Source organism: Ischnura elegans, chromosome 10 (assembly GCF_921293095.1).
Source record: "Ischnura elegans chromosome 10, ioIscEleg1.1, whole genome shotgun sequence".
In the NCBI taxonomy this organism is placed as follows: domain Eukaryota; kingdom Metazoa; phylum Arthropoda; class Insecta; order Odonata; family Coenagrionidae; genus Ischnura; species Ischnura elegans.
The window spans coordinates 6,364,344-6,380,879 of record NC_060255.1 but is presented as its reverse complement, the minus strand read 5'-3'; the positions used below and the strand labels follow the sequence as shown (position 1 = coordinate 6,380,879).

General features: G+C 36.6%; 1 protein-coding gene across 1 annotated transcript in view; it reads left to right on the top strand.

The window, feature by feature from the left end:
• The window catches only part of LOC124167109 (lachesin-like), a 462,868-nt gene that overhangs the window by 332,831 nt on the left and 113,501 nt on the right, over positions 1 to 16,536 (top strand). Inside the window, exon 6 of the mRNA XM_046544909.1 lies at positions 6,616 to 6,682. The gene's annotated coding sequence lies outside the window, so the exon portion shown is untranslated. The remainder of the gene's footprint in view (positions 1 to 6,615; positions 6,683 to 16,536) is intronic.

Sequence of the window (16,536 nt, the reverse complement as noted above, 5' to 3'; positions counted from 1 at the left end):
GTAACGTTCGATCAAATGGTGATGGCGTGGGAAAAAATCATCGTTGAATCTCTAGGGAGTAACTCAGAGGCGAAAAAATCAATGCGGCTCGGTTAATGTTTTACTGATTTTTAATTATTTAGACCGATACAATTATGGTGGATATTAAATGATATAATGCGAAAGGGAAAATTTCTAAACAATTTAATATATTTGAAACCACATGAGGTTTAAAAAATATTCTGTCTATTGTTTTCAGAACACTGTGATACCCTATTGGATGTTATCATTTACTTGTTATTGCCTAAGTATTTGAATAATTTTATATATCTTTGGCCTCTGATGCTATAATATTACTAGCTCAAATAGTAGATTGAATTATCCTTATTTTCTTTACTGTCATATTTCTCTTGAGCCCATAAGTTTTTCAAAGTTGCACAACAAAAAGAGTTCTAATTTGGCTGTTAAGTTGTACGCTTCGTCATGACCACACTTCACTAGAATATTCCATTGGGTGTAAATGGTTGAAAGCATGTATCACAAAGATATTTCAACTTCAATTATGAAATTCAATACCTTAAATACAGGCTGTTATGTTTATAGCTTTATTTGATTTATTTTCTATATGCTACCTAAAAAAATTGTTTAACTGCTCCTCAAGATTTTGTTCTTGAAAGGGAGAACGCCGATATGTTGCTTCGTAGTGAGATAAAAAAAAGATGCTGAGAATACCATATGATTTTTTTATACGAATAATTTGCTTCAAAATTTCCTGTGAACTCATGTGCAATAAAGACTATTTTTTTCTCAGCCTGTACAGCGTGTAATACAAAAGGAAGCAAATACTGGAAATCATCTTATGAGTAAATAAGATTCTTGTTCATATGAATATTCACAATAGTCTGATATCAATGTGCATGGCGTTCACTGTAGTTTCCAGTGGTCTTGTGGAGGAAATAAGCTCAATCCCCGACGGACTCAGTCCCCAGCATCCGAGCCTTTTGCATTCGACGGTGAAAGACGGGCGGTGCATTGTTTGGAATTTCCATATTTTCAATTTTGAGTCATCTACTGGCGATCACAAAAAATATCTTTCCGCACTCTATTTCCTGTTAATGTTATGTTAAAATAGTTCTTGGAGTGTAGGTCAATGTATGTTATGCAAAAAAGTTTTAGCCAACGTTTCTGTTTATATTAAACTATCATCAGGGCTTAGCTTTGCACATATTTATTTCCTGTTAATTGCATTAAAAAAACGTATGTTATAAAGTTCCGTAGGACAATACTTGTCGAAGCATTTAAAAAATATTGGATTTTCGATCGTTCTGACCAAACACTGGCATGATGTTCGTTATCCTGTAAGCACCATTATAAATCTAAAATGTAGTTGTGTCACCGGACCTCTTTTTGAAATACTAGAAAATAAATACTGAAAAAGAAGCCGTTAGTTACTTAGAATGGCACTACGGTCGTCTCAAACAGCTGTAAGTTTTTTGCGGCTAAAGCAAAAAGGGATCGAACGATCCATACCTTCTATACCCTTGTATTTATTTTAAGTGATTTTAAATTGGGTAATATAGAAGTCTGTACACGACTTCCATATTCTCTTTCAGGGCCATTGTGTTTGTTTATTTATTACATATGGATATACAAGTTGGCTATCGCACGGTGGCAACAATAGAATTAAATGAATGAATGACTAGTCTGCCTACCTAAAAAAAGCAAAAAAACAGGAAATACACCTATACCATAAAAAATGCATTAATTTTAATATCATACAACTAACAGTGAAGGTTGACCCAAATAACCCATTTTCCAATTCTCCATAATAAACCGCAATGTCATCAACCAAGAATCGATGATCACTTATTCTTAAAAATTTTAGCATTTGCGAGGAAGGGTTTACATTATCTTCAGATAGATTGTTCCACTCCTTCATTCCTCTGAGTAGGAGGGATTTTTTCAAAATGTCTGCTTTATACTTCTTGAACTTAATTTTGAATTTTCGATCACCCAAACAGTTTTTCACAGTCTCGCAACATAAAATGTTCTAATTCGGCCGTGAAATTATGCGCGTCTTTATGGTCGAACTTCATGAACGTTCTATCGAGTGTAAATGGCTGAACGCATGCACTGCTATGCAGTGTCACTCCTCGTGAAGTTCACGGATGCGTGACTCGAGTGTTGGTGTGTGCATATTGACCGCGGTGTGTGAGACTGGGAAGGAGGTGGACTGGTTCGTTATCTCATCAGTTCCAGTGAAATGCGATTTGCGACGGACGAGGTTGCGCTAACGAGGCCCAATGAGAGACTTCAGGGCGATGCGATCAAGAAGAGCGCCGTTTGAAGCGAAATCCTGAGCAGAAGTTCCCTTTTCTTAAGCTACTATGTGTCTGGTAGTTATCCTTCGGATATCTTCGCTTGCCTGTAGCTTTAACTGTGGAGTTTAGAGGTCCCTTATCCTAGCATCCTTAAGCTTGTTCCCTTCCTCACTAAAAAGGTTCACCTATAGGGTACAGATAACACCAGCTCTAGCGGTGCTTTTTAGCATATTTTCTTTTCATCATTTAAATTTATTTTATAGTATTCATATGACCTTTACATTTATCAGTGTATATGGGCTTGATGTTTCGTTCCTAACATTGATAACTTCTACATACCTTGGAGCCATCAGAAATTATTTTTGTCTTCACTGGCCTTCCACGATCGATATTAATTCATGTAGTATACGCTCCTCATAAGCAGCGCTGCAGTGCTAGCGTATTCATCAATGGAGGTTACATGCCGTATGCAAGTCATTAACTTCTCATTGGTCTATTTCATACGAAGTGCGTTCAGAAAATAATGGATAATAAAATTTAAATTTCTCTTAAGTTTGGAGTATCTGATTGCCAAATTTTTTTATCATGTTGGTATAGATGTTCCTGAAATATGATTAATTTTTCAACTCTGTTCATTACTTACTTTGCCTGTGGCAGCCGCTAGGGCCAGACATTTTTTACTAGCTCGGCGATTTTTCGCTCATACTCCATTGCTTGTTCGTGAACCATTGGCCAAAGACAATACTAGAATGATCCCTTAGTCTTCATAGTTGCCACTCATGGCTCCGTATGACGTATTTGTATGTCCAAAAGTAGAGAGAATCTTAATGGGCTGTCTTTTCATAAATGAGCTTAAAATAAATCGCTGACAGATCTAAAAGGCTATCCCAAAGATCAAATTTTTGAAGTTTTTAGAGGAGCGCTGGCACAAGTGCATAATATATCATATAATGGGGACTATTTTCAAGGCTGAAACATTAATAAAGATGGATTTATAATTGTTTTTTTAAGAAAACTAAAATGCTCGTTACTTTCTGGAGACAAATGTTCTGTGGTGACGAATCTTATTGATGCATGACGAATTGTTATCTAGTACTTATTTCATGTAAAAGCTTTCAGGAAAAGTACACTGGCCAAAAAGCAATCAATTGTGCGATTGATTTCAATGAGGTTGATTATTCTCATCAAACCGAAAGGTACCTTTTTTTGACATATGCGTGTAACGTCAATGAAATAGGGGAAGGTTGCCTAAATCGCACTAACTCAAAAATAAGTGACGCAATATCGGTTTTTAATGCTGCTTAATATGAAAAGGAATGTTTACTTATCTCACAATTTTTTGGGGCAATCAATTCCAAGTTGAACACATGTATAAAAATTCAATTTCAAACCTCTGCAAACCGGTGCGATTAAGGCAACCGGTTTCCCAAACCGCACCACTGGAGGCCAAAATTAGGAAATTATGTTTCAACGACAATGAGAGGCAGAGAGAAAAGTTATTTAAGGTTATTTTTAGATCCCTTTACAGATAAAATATGTTCATTAAAATACCCGCAACAAAAGGATCGAAAAAAGTTAAATAAGTTGTATCTTTGACATTAAAAGTAGATGTGGTTTTTTGCTTGATAAAAAATCTGCAATAATTGAAACAAAACTTACAAGCCTTTTGTAGAAGTGTTTATGCTTTGGAATAGTCTTTTAACGTCAGCTTTTTCAAGACTTCTTACATACTTTACAAGAGACGTGGTGCGATTTGGGATCTACCGCCATTTTATATTAAATCATTTCCACTGCCTAAACACGTGATAATATCACGCTGTTAATAGTACTAATTGAAACACAATAGACTTCAAAAATATGATATGTAGCTAAAACTATGAATATGCAACTTATTTGTTATCAATATTCTTGTAAAAAGACGAGAGAAATAGCAGAAGAGACACTTCTTTTCTTAGTACCTACGCACCTGACTAGTCACTATACTGTTGGCCACAATTGAAGTGTGGTGTGCTTGATGATGCAGGAAGTCCCAAATGCAGCCATTAGATTGCATATGTATTTAATACATTTGTTTCTATGATGGTGGTGCGATTCAGGCAACTCTCCCCTAGATAAAATTATGGTCTATCATAAGGAATTCCAGCAGCAAAGGGACATTTATTAACCTTGCCAGCTGGTTAAGATGATGTGCAGATAAAAAAAGGATTCAACGTAATAACTTCAAAATATGAATTTTTTATTCATTTTGAAACATTTTCGTTTGCCGCTCAGTAATTTGATGTAGTATATCAAAGGCAATTTTTAAGTTTTTTTCTTCTTTTAAATTGATTGTGGAATGAACTGTGTAATTTTAGTGGTTGTACGGGCGTGAAAAGAACTGTTATGGGTTTAAAAAGAGAAGGGAGTAAAATAAAGAACAAAATGAGGAGTGAGAGTCCAATGGCTGTATCCGGAGAAGGGAAACTTATGAAAACTTTTCTTTTTGGGTTTAATGAATCATACTTAATCCCATTTATACCGAGAGACCCGAATCGAAAACTTTGCTGAAACGATTTTTAAATTGGCGGAACGTTTTCCCCAGGCCATTACTTCCCATTGATCCAAATTCCGACGACGTCTTACCCTCTATTATCATTTGAGGCACGAGCCGCTAAAAGTTCATTAAAATCGGTTCGCTCGCTATGATAATATGACATATTACTTGATTGAAAAAAGCAATGGATGTAGGTCTTAACAATTCCATTTTCTGAAGAGAAGATTTTTTTCTCGGCTGTTGACCATATTTTAATATATCTTTCTTTTGTACCCGACTAGAGTTGGTCGCAGTTATATCTATATTAATCGCTTCCGTCGTACATCATGCAAACTTAAAAATGTAATGTGTTTCTTTTTCAAAATTAAAGTAAGAAAAAATTTTTGCGGAAAACTCCTGGATTTATTCAATTCGGCTGTAATCTAAAACTTGCTATAAAATCAAATATTAAATGTTTGATTCCTTTTTCAGTATCACACAATATTGCTACCGTCCTTCACATCCGAATCAAATCAGATTGATTGAAAGTTTATTCTTTTTGCTCTTTTGAAGCCATGCGTAATTTGTTAAGAGTAAACTTTATTGAAAATTATGATGAGTGCCATGATACTTCCTGTAATTCCTTTGGTGCTCTGTCGCTAATTGATTAAATTACTGATGATTATTATGATTTATTTTATATCCCTTATGATTTATTTTATATTCCGCTACCAAGTCCATACTTTTTATGTTTTAGCAATTAGGGTTACAAATATTTACTGCAAGCCAAAAATAGTCCATCAAAATCAATACTGTAACTAAATTTAGCTGTGATACGAGGGCCGCTCAATAAGTCCTTAGATTTCCGAGAGTTTGCACACTTAATAGCAAAAGTTAAATTTTTCCAGTAATCAGCACTCTTGAATGGTCAGCTGTTAGAGTTTCAGTTGTGTCCATGCCAAAGTTTCATTGCTACTGCCAATTTTAATGAACAACTTTCACTTGTTTATAAGAATTTTTGCCGACAAATGTTTACGTCCATCGAGTTGGTAATCGTTGAAAATAATGCCACTTTTGAGGAGAACCCGAAAATCTACTTTTTGGACGGCTAAAAATGTTTTAAAAAATACTATTAAAAATTTACAAATGCTATGAGCTAAAATGAGTCATATTTGAAAATATAAAAAAAATGCCCATGATAATTTGTTTTTTTTTTACTTTTTTCTAAAGATTTGTTGAACGACCCTCTTATCTTTTACTGCATTCCATTATCAAAAATACGCGATTCTCTTTTCATTTTCGTTTATATTAATGTTGCTAATGCCAATTACGGTTGTGCAATGGTACGCAAATTCTTCAAGGAGTGCTGTTTTTTATGCCTTTTTTTAAATTTTCTGCTCGTGTTCTTAACTTACACTGTTGATACACCCGCACTATTTTATCGAGGTTTTATTTTAAGTCCCGGGAGCTTTCAATGTTCTTTAAATTTTTGTGAGTCATCCCAAAATTGTGTTCATCGTATTCTAGCTATCTTATCATAGCTTCCGTCCTTAACGAGTATTGTTTAGAATGTAAATTAGCCGATGAATCTTAACTTTGGTGACAATTTGATTGATACTGGTGAAATTATAATGCCCTACCATAGTCACAATTTTCGGGGGTTTTGAGCCATTTAATTCTCGCCCCGGACCCACCCTCGGTCGCTATGGCAATTTGGTGTTGGAAGTCATAATTGGACTATTCACTCTCTCTCTCTCTGTAACTGTACGTTTTGACTAATTATAATTTTGCCTTGCCTTGCAGGTCGACTCGTGGCACCAGCACGCGCGCCTTTGCTCAAGGACGGTGCATCCTCATCCACTGCAGAGAAGTAAGTACATTGTGATCTTAACCATCCATTTTACCATGTAAAGAACAAACAGTTATGGCGTTTTTGAAATCCAACATCAATTTTAATAATTGCAATAAGTACACCCTAAACTATATTTATGTTCATTTCTATTATGAAAGAGGATTTCTTTCATTTGATGCCTTGTTTCACAGTGTGTTTTATGTTTCCGTCTCATTATCATAATATCATTAATGTAGTCATGTATAGACATTATGTTTTTCCTCAGTGGCACTGAGTGTTAAACAAATATGCTCCGGTAATTCCTCAAGTGACTTAATCTCTTTGCTGCATGCCGGCTAAATATTGTGAAACTTAGGTATAAACTTAGGTATACATCGTAAATTGGTTGGTACTGAAATTGCTCGTTATTTTTCCTCATAGCTGCCAAGACATTCGTCGTTGTATTTTTTATAAATAGTCCTAAATATTTAATGGAAATTAAACTAAATTAATTATTCAGAGTAATTTTGAAGATTATTTATAAAAATTTAATCCTATATGTTGTACAGTTCACTCCTGAGATTAATGAAGAAATCTCCATCTCGCTGCTTCTCCGCGAAGAACTTGTTAACTTAGGCTACAAAACGACAAATTCGTTACTCTGTGGTCCGAATATCGCATTCGTTAACAGTTATACGCCGTTTATATACTCCACCATTCAGGTAGTTGGTGGTAATATGAAACCGAGCCGCTGACGTCGCAACGTTATTATTTTCATCTCATTTGTGATATGCCTGTGAAGAATTTGAAGAACCGCGCGCGCTATTGGTTCAAGACAAGCACTTTGTGGCTTCTAATGACAATAATTTTTATGTTACCACCAATATATTGCTCTAGCAACACCTTTAGTGTATATATGTTGGAAGTTTGGAATTATAAACAGACGAAAAATCGACCAGATACATATCGATAATCACTTAAATAGTGCACATTCTGATGGGCGGAGATCGAATCCCGTCTCTCTAACAGTCGCAAATATCACACCTTAACCATTCCCTCATCCTCCCGTCTCGCGACTGGAGCGCCGTCGCGGGAGAACTAAAACGCACGAGAAAGAGGCGGAAGTGTTTCTTTTTCCCGCTAAGGCGCCACTGATGCACGATAAGGTTAAGGAGGAGAGCATTCTCATCGTCGCGGTGCGTGGCTTAATGTTCCAGGCACTGCTCTTGGCGCGAGGCGCGAACGAGGTTAAAGATATTCCCACCGTCTTCCAAGGAGGGAAGTTGGCATTTAGATCCGACCACGCGCGCGCCCTCCCCACCGACCTGCTTCGAAAGGAGTATAAGAAGCGCCGCTCCCCCAAAACCACACAGGTCGCATCCTTTTGATAAGGCACGCTCGGAGAAGGCGCTCTGAGCCGTCTCCTTCTTCGGAGGAGGAATTCGTCGTCGACGCGGCTGGGCGGGAAGATAGAGAATGTTTTTCTGAGAGGTGCGGGCGAAAAAAATAAGTGTCAGATGATTTTTATGAGAATGAGATGTGTGCGGCTGGTAAAAAATTGCTTTGCACACATCTACTTGACTTTAATTCATTGCTACATGTTTAGAACTCATGGATGCAATGAGTTGGCGAAATTTGTGTTACTTTGGCCCGTCTTACTTTAAATTATCATTCTTGACACCGATAGTTGCTTGAGAGGAAATAATAAATTTTTCATAAAAAAAAAACATTTCTATGGAGGTTATCGCCTAGTATGCAAAGTTACCAGTCACCCAAAATAGCAATTATTTCCTTGTGTTTGGACATAACCCTAAAAGTTTCTCCTCGACTTTGAAAAATTACTGTTCTTTATGGCCGCCTAAATTGATTCGAAGTGTGCTCATTTTAAAATATGTATTGATAAGACATTTACACCATGTAAAATCAATTACTTTCAACGCAATGATTAGTCAATCCGTGTATTTAGATATGGATTAAATCTTTTAAATTTTGTGAGACCTCCGTCTCCTTTATAGATATGTATATAAATTTTTCATCGAGAAACATATATCGAATGAATTATAATCGGTACATTAATTGCTCCATGATAATGCTCTATGATTGCGTTGATAACCCGAGTACGACCCATCCTTAAATATTATCATTTGAAATAATGTTAATTATTTCATGAAAGTCACTGTTTTATGCATGAATTAATAAAGTTTCCGTTGAATAAAATATCTTAACCTTTGCATGTTAATTGGTACCTATTTTCTTTATGACGGAGTTAAATTTTTAACCTCGTTCCCCTCGCCATTTTAAGGCATTTTATAAATTTCGTTCCTCACAGGAACGGGTAATTAGCACTTTTCTGTCGTGTCTCATCATTCATAATCTGTATCATTCTCGTGAAGAATCATTTCTCGCTCTAATTCAACATGCACTCTCTAAATTATCGTTTCTACGTTAGCCTTGTTTACCTTCACTTCAAGCATCTTTTTCTCTTTGTTTTACGCTTGAAATTGTATACTTGCGCTTGAAATTGAAATACTTGCTCACGTCATTCTAGCGTGGGACTGACTTTTATGCATAAAATAAATGTATGGTATCACTCTTATTTCTTTGAACAATTAATTTTCCGTTCTTTGAATTATCTTTCTCCGTTCCCAGTGCTTCCTTTGTTGCATTATATTGTACAATAACGTATTTAAAATTTCTTGGAACACATTTCTGTTTCTAAATACCGCCAGTTACAAGTATAATAATGTGAGATTTAACTTCTTTCATGTATTTTATAATTCGTACTTTGTGTTGGATTCTCAATTCTATGAATGCAAAACTTTTGAACGTTTCTATTTATTTTTAAAATTCAACGATGCAATTAATCATCAGAGACTCAAGTTGTGAGAAGATTAAAATACATAACATCTGTCTACGCTAACAATAACTATATCCAGATAATATTTCATAATATACAAATATAATTCCTGGCCACGTTTCATTCGCGTGCATTAAAAAGGAATATCCTGGAAACTCCTCCGACTTCTCAAGTGCCTCAATTATTGCTAATTAGACTTTCCTCCACCGGAGCACTTTTCCGTTTTTTTCTCAAATCTGGCCCATGCACGGAGCGTTTAAGCCATGCAGCGGGAAGTGATAATTCCAGTTGCTCTAAGGCCTTCTCCGCCTTAAATTCATCAAAGTCCATCGGAGCGGAAAAGTGATTCTCACGCTAGCGAACTTAATCTTTCGCAGCTCGTTCGTGTAAAATGAGGGTTAATATCGCACCTCGGGGTATGAAGGGGGAGAGCGGCGTATTGCTTGTGATAAGTGTGAGATGAGGAGGCAATTTTTTCACGGGAAATTAGAGCAAGGGCCCTGTGGGACACAAATCCGAGTCTTTGCGGATTGAGCCTTCGATAAAAGCCTTGGTGACTGAAATAATTGAAAATGTGGAAGCGCAGTTTATCATCTCTTCTGTTCTTTTACATCAGCTAACAGTAATGTTTTAGCCAACTAAATCTCAACTATCAAGCAAATAATGACTTGAAATAATAAATTAGCGTTACTAAACAGCATTGACAAAATGTATATTTTGGAATACATTAGAATATCTTCAGTTTCCTTTTCTACGTTTTTAATTCAAACAAAAGCTTCCGATTGTATCTTGGTATCGCTTGAATTGATAATATGAGGTATCTTTTTTAATCTTCGTAAAATATCGATTCCCATCTGTAAGGAGCGCTTGCTATTATAACGGATGCGAAACAAAAGGGGTTTATTGAATGATACAGGAGAATTTTCTTTAATTTATCTTTTTAACGAATCTTTGATCTTGATTCAAAATTATTTTCTCTCGAGAAAACACTTGCAATCCAATTTTTCCTCCCAATATGAAACAGTGCTGAACTCATGTTAACTTCTAGTTGTGCAGGTCTTGAATCGGGTCTGTCAAATTTTCCCCCGACAGAAAAGTAAAAATTTTTACTGGATTATGGATAGATCTAATTTTTATGCCCCATATGTTTATAAAAGCAGTTCTGTAAGTATAAGCTCTTCAAAATTATGAAAGAGAAAACGTAGGTGATATCTAGTTCCATTATGTTTCTTATAATTGTTTTTAAACATATCATTTGAATTTTTAAGACCGTTGGACGGTAGCGAAATCTTGACGGAACTTTTAGTCTTCCAAAAAAAGGGATATTCGGCTCAACAGCTTAATTCACAATGACATTCTAATATCTTACTATCTCATGGAGCTGGCAGCCCATGGACCCGCACTGAAGGCCCCAGCGTCATAATGTCGCGTCTAAAATGCGTCACTTGTATTGAATTACGGGTATCATGGGCATAGCTCGCATCTGTCTTTCCCCTGCGAAGACGTCCTCATTTCTGCCCGTGTGGGTGTCACGCCTGCGGGGCCGTCAACTCAAGGCGTCTTCCACTCCTACTTTAATCAAAACATATTCTTCCTCGCGCCCCAAAATTCACATTTCATTTCATCTGCCAGTTTTATCCCCCGCCCTGCGAACTACCCTTTCCTCCTTTCCTTTTCAGCTCTCTCTTCCTCTTCTTCCTCTTTTATGCCTACGCTTGACCCAGGTCGACGCGCATCGATAATTCTGCGATCCAGAATTTCCCCTCCTATGTTCTACTTTGCGGATATTCTCCGCACGAAATCAGGTTGGAAATGTGTAATACTTTTCTTTGTGAATGACGGCTGTTTCTGTTTCACGTTTTCAGGTGTATTACATGTCATTAAATTTGGTACCGCTCAATAATAATTTTTTTATGTTATGTATTTACGAAGAAGAATCGTGTTGAGGAATTTGTCTTTATAATGAATACATGTTTCGTTTCTCGCTTGAATTATCAATCCATTAAATTTAAGTCCATTAGTTGATTTTTTCTTCGGAATTTTGGCACGAGGCCCATCTTGAATAATTCGTAAATGTAAGAAGTTTTTATTTGGCGCATATTTTAATCACTTACTGTTTATATTTTCCGCATTAAATGGTTTTCCTTTTTGTCTGTGATATCAAGATGCTTATTTACAGCACGTATATTTTTTTCTGATCTGATGTGAAAATTATTCGGGAAACGGTGCCTTGAAAACCTACTGGATGAATTTCTTTGACTTTAAATCGTATAATTAGATTTGATATTGAGTTGAAAACTTCTCGGGGAGGGGTAATTCGTTAGTCAGCATAGAGATAAAATTTTAAAGGAATATTTAAAATATATTTGGCTTTAAGTGTACCTTAATAAGTTTTATATTCATTTTCCTGCTCTAAATTAAAAAGACATTCAGTCTTGGAGATTGATTTTTCCTGTACATATTACTTTGTCTTTGTAACAGACTTCCAGAAAGTCTATGTGAATGTTTTTGTTTATGGTACAATTAAACCAAAATTTGTCATTATAGCAAATTTTAGTGGTAGCAGATAATCAGAAAATTTGGATATTAAATTATTTAATAATGAATAAGTTTTTGATTAACCTTGCAGAATATTACAATCACAGCACTACATTGACTATATACTCATGGATTAAAGTGCAGTAAATAATTGTCTTAAGTAAGATGAAAGGAGGCATTGTTACGTATGAATGATAATTCACTTTATAACCCATTGGTTTTCTTAAACTATGGAGGGCATCATCATTTTAGATAAATTCGATGTGTAGAGCTTTTTAATGGTCAGAATCGAAAAATGAATTTATGTTTTACAATTATAAAACTTGCCATTATCACTTTCGTATTCTGTATTTTCTATTCTTATTTTTGCTTTATAATTTAGACGGTCCGTGTACTTGGAGCTGTTGAGGGAATTGAACATTCATTTCCTCCGATTTTGTCATCTCCTCCTTCACCTCTATCGTACCTGTTATCCTAACTCCATGGCACTAGAAATGAAACTAATCAACAGCTATAAGTTGAAAACAAAATCGTTCGGCTTTAAGAAAAATTTCAATTATGGCATTCAGTAGAATCAAACTCTATAACAGCTTAAATTTTAGGTTTATTTTCAGCTTTTCGGCTGTACTTCCCGATCTTTTATTATCCTAATTATTTGTTTGTTCTATGTGCTAAGTTATTTTAGACACTTATCTTCAATGGTAGGAATTATTTCCTGGAATGACAATTGTATCGGTTTTAAATTAAGGTTTTATGTTTGCTATCGAAGGCAATACACAAATTCTTCGGCACATTTGGTGCTCTATGATACAACGCCGACTGATGAAAACACGGATCACATGACCATGCTAACTATTTTGTAACTTAACCAGCCAGTAGCTTGCGCTTAAACCTTTGCTTAAATTTTAATTGCTGGTAGCTCTGTAATGGTGACTTAATCATAATTTAAGTAGTAGCTGAAACCATAGTTGAATAAATTATTTGATTCGCATTGTGGAGAATTAACCTCTTTACTAAAGCAAAAGTATTCATCGTGGTAAGTGGTTTATGGATGAAGTAAGTAACCGCTAAAACAATATTTTATTCGCATCTTGGTATTTTTGTCGCATTAGATAGAACATTCCATCCGCATCTGTCACATGAATTCCATATTCCAATTTTCATTTGCCATAACCATCTCTTCCTACCAACCATCCCTCTCTGACCTAATCCGCTTCATCTACGCCAGCCACCTCTTCCTGCCCATTAATGCCACCACCACTGACACCCTAGGGTGCCCAATCAGCTGCGATTGGCCAGTTCGTCCCCGATAGCTCCAATGACTGGCGCCGGCCTGTATTCAAAGTGCCGCCCCAGGACGTCGGGGGCAAGAGGGCGGGATATGTATATGTATATAGTAGATGCAGTGATCGGTGGTGTGTGGCAGAGAATCCACGCCGCTGGCTAACGAGAGCCATTCATGCGAGATTCCCCTATCCTGCTTTCATCGCTGTTTCCATGCCTTAATTTCCTTAGGACACCGCGACAACCGCAGTGATACTCACGCACCCGCTGCGTGCGTCTGTCAGTCTGCGGCCTCCTGACACACATTCTAAGGCGCTGTGATTGAGGGAAATTGGGTTCGGAATCCACTCTTTTATTTGACTTTTAGTGGTGCTGAAATGCGAGTTGTGCGAAAATGTGAGCCAGGGAGACCGAAATGGAAAGAATTTTCTTAGAATATTTCATTTAATTGTAAGGTTGAAGGGAAGGCATTCATTTTTTATCAAATAAGAAAATTGACAATTTTCAGAGAAGTCGGTAATTTTTTTAACCAGCAAATGAAAGAAATATTTCAGAAACATCCTAATCGTAAGTCCAACTTTTGTTATTTTCGAGAGATATGTATGAGAAATGATTGAATACTCTGCATGCACCACTAAGCTCACTCTTGCAAGGAAAATTGCCGTCATTTAATCGTGCAATATATCCGTATATTGAGAAGGCTTTAGCGTATAAGATCATTTATTCTCACACTGCATTCACTACTGTGGTGATAAGGATAATCCCTTCCTGTAACGTGCGTCAAAACAGGCGAAAACTATGCGACCTTAAAGCGATGAATTGTACCTTAATATCCTCAGGATGTCACAAACACGCGGTGATAGAAGCCAATTTTGCTCAATAACATAGTCACGCTGTTATTCGCCGGACATCTGACGCAGCCTGGGAAATCGACCCGCATGATGGACTCTACCCTGCGCGTGTGGTCCATTAGTTCTAGCAGATCCAATGCCATAGGATTTTTTTTTATTTGTCCCCAATGATGAGATTGAGGAAAACTGAGGTTGATATTGCCTTTGATATTGCCTCGGTATATAATTTGGAAAACACTGGTATTTTTTGGGCGAGAATGTGATCTGCGGTCACCTTGACAGGGAACATTTTCTAAGAAATGGACCATATTTTTTTGTTTTTTTTTTTTTTTTTTTGCTTCAAGGTTGAAGGGGATGAATGCGGTGAATGGAAAAAAATAAACCTCTGAGAGATATCGGACATTTTGATGAATAACGTGTAAAATAAAAAGGTAAATCCAACATGTTTTGTTTCTCGTTTATCACGGAATAGTCTTAAGGAAGAAATGGTGACATATTTTGCGTGTGCAATGAGTCCACTGCTAGTAATCATTCCTCCCTTTCTACTCATATAAACGCAAATGCAGTCAGTACCAGAAGATCGTATACTCACGGCGGTAGCAGAGAGTTTTCAGAGACTGCCCGATCCCTACTTGAGTGTTGTGTGGAGGACATATCAAGCGCAACACTCCGTCCGCCGGATGGGACGTTAAGCCGTGGTCCCCTTGGCACATTTCTTGAGGTGCAGACTAGTGCCGACGCTTTCCTATGGCAGAAAATTCGGAATGTAGCTCCTCCAAATGCTATGAGATGAATAAGATCAACTATCTGTATGATGCATTGCCTGTTCTGGTTAATAAAATATGTTTCCTACATAACAAAGGGTAGTCAAAGGCCAAAGGGTAACTTACTGTAAAATATTGTGAATGACTTACAAATTATTACAAAGTACAATGCAATTTGATCAAAATTATACTGTTACCGCTCCATAATGCGACATATCGACTAGATATTGAAAATTGGCTAGACAGAAAATGAGCACAATCTTACCCTTGCATTAGATTAAATTCAGGAAAAATTGTAAACGTTGCTTACATTACTCAGCCACAAAATACCGATTATTCCTTTTTATATTTCCAGTTAATTCACTCTCACAATTTGATTGTATTCCATTTTTCAGGGTTGGTTGGTAGGGTTTTCCACTTCCATTTCAACGGTGTTTTCTGCTTGACACCATCACTTGAACTTCCTTCCGCCTTGCGATCTCGCATGGGTAGCCCTAGCGGAAATAATTGTAAATTTATCCCGCCAGTGCAGCTCTAACGGTCTTAGGAATACGAAACACTTTCCACCTCGGCAAGATTGCAGCCCAATGGAAAGGCGAGGAAATTTACGCATCCATTTCATTTCACGAAAGTAGTCATTCTATTGTTTCCCGAAATACTGTTTGCTCTTTGAGAAAGTAAACTATGTAGAATCCAACGACTCTCTCTCTCTCTCTCTCTCCCTCTCTTTCAAAATTTAGATTAGAGAGAGAATTTATCCACAAATTATTGAATGCAGAAGCCCATTTTGATTTCTGTTTGGTGGTGCTCTCTCGTGGTGATTTATGACGGCGGTGTAAAATAAATTACACATTGACTTATTTTATTGGCGGCATACTTACTCAGTCAGATATAAGTTACGCATGGATTTTGCTCTAAACCACTGATGTAAAATAAACTGAATTAAAAACTCATGTTATAAAAACTAAATTTCCATAGCCATAAATTCAGGTCCATAACTTGCAAACCCATAAATTTGAATCACATGGTTCCAGCGGACATTATTTTTGCTACCGGTATTTATGTCCGTAATAGCAATAAAATGTGGAAAGTTATAAAGCGGCCAAGAAAGTATTTTCCCCCCTTTGGTCTCCTAAAACACTATTTATTTTTTTTGACTAATCTTTTACTTTTAAACTATCTGGTTCTTGCAAATTTATCTAGGTATTTTTAGCTTTCTCTCTGGGGATTACACTTTTCCTCTCCCGTGCACATCGAAATGCATAGCTTGTTATTCGGTTCGAAACATTTCAAGTAGTAAACAGTGAGAGAGTTGGAGCATATTGGCAACCTTACACGCGAATTCTGCATTCACTGCCCGTTGGGAGCACCTTTAGGAACTCTTGGCATCACATGTCGCCTGCCTTTGAATTCTTGAGATGTATAACCCTTGTGATTTTTATCTCACGTCAAACCCTCGTCAAGTAAATGCCGCTTCTGCATATTTGCATATCAACCATGAGCTACTATCATCCAATCGCACCTTTCGTGTTTGTAATTCTAAAAACATTTTTTATATTACTTCGTATGCTGTTTACTTAGCTTTCTTCGCTTACCATT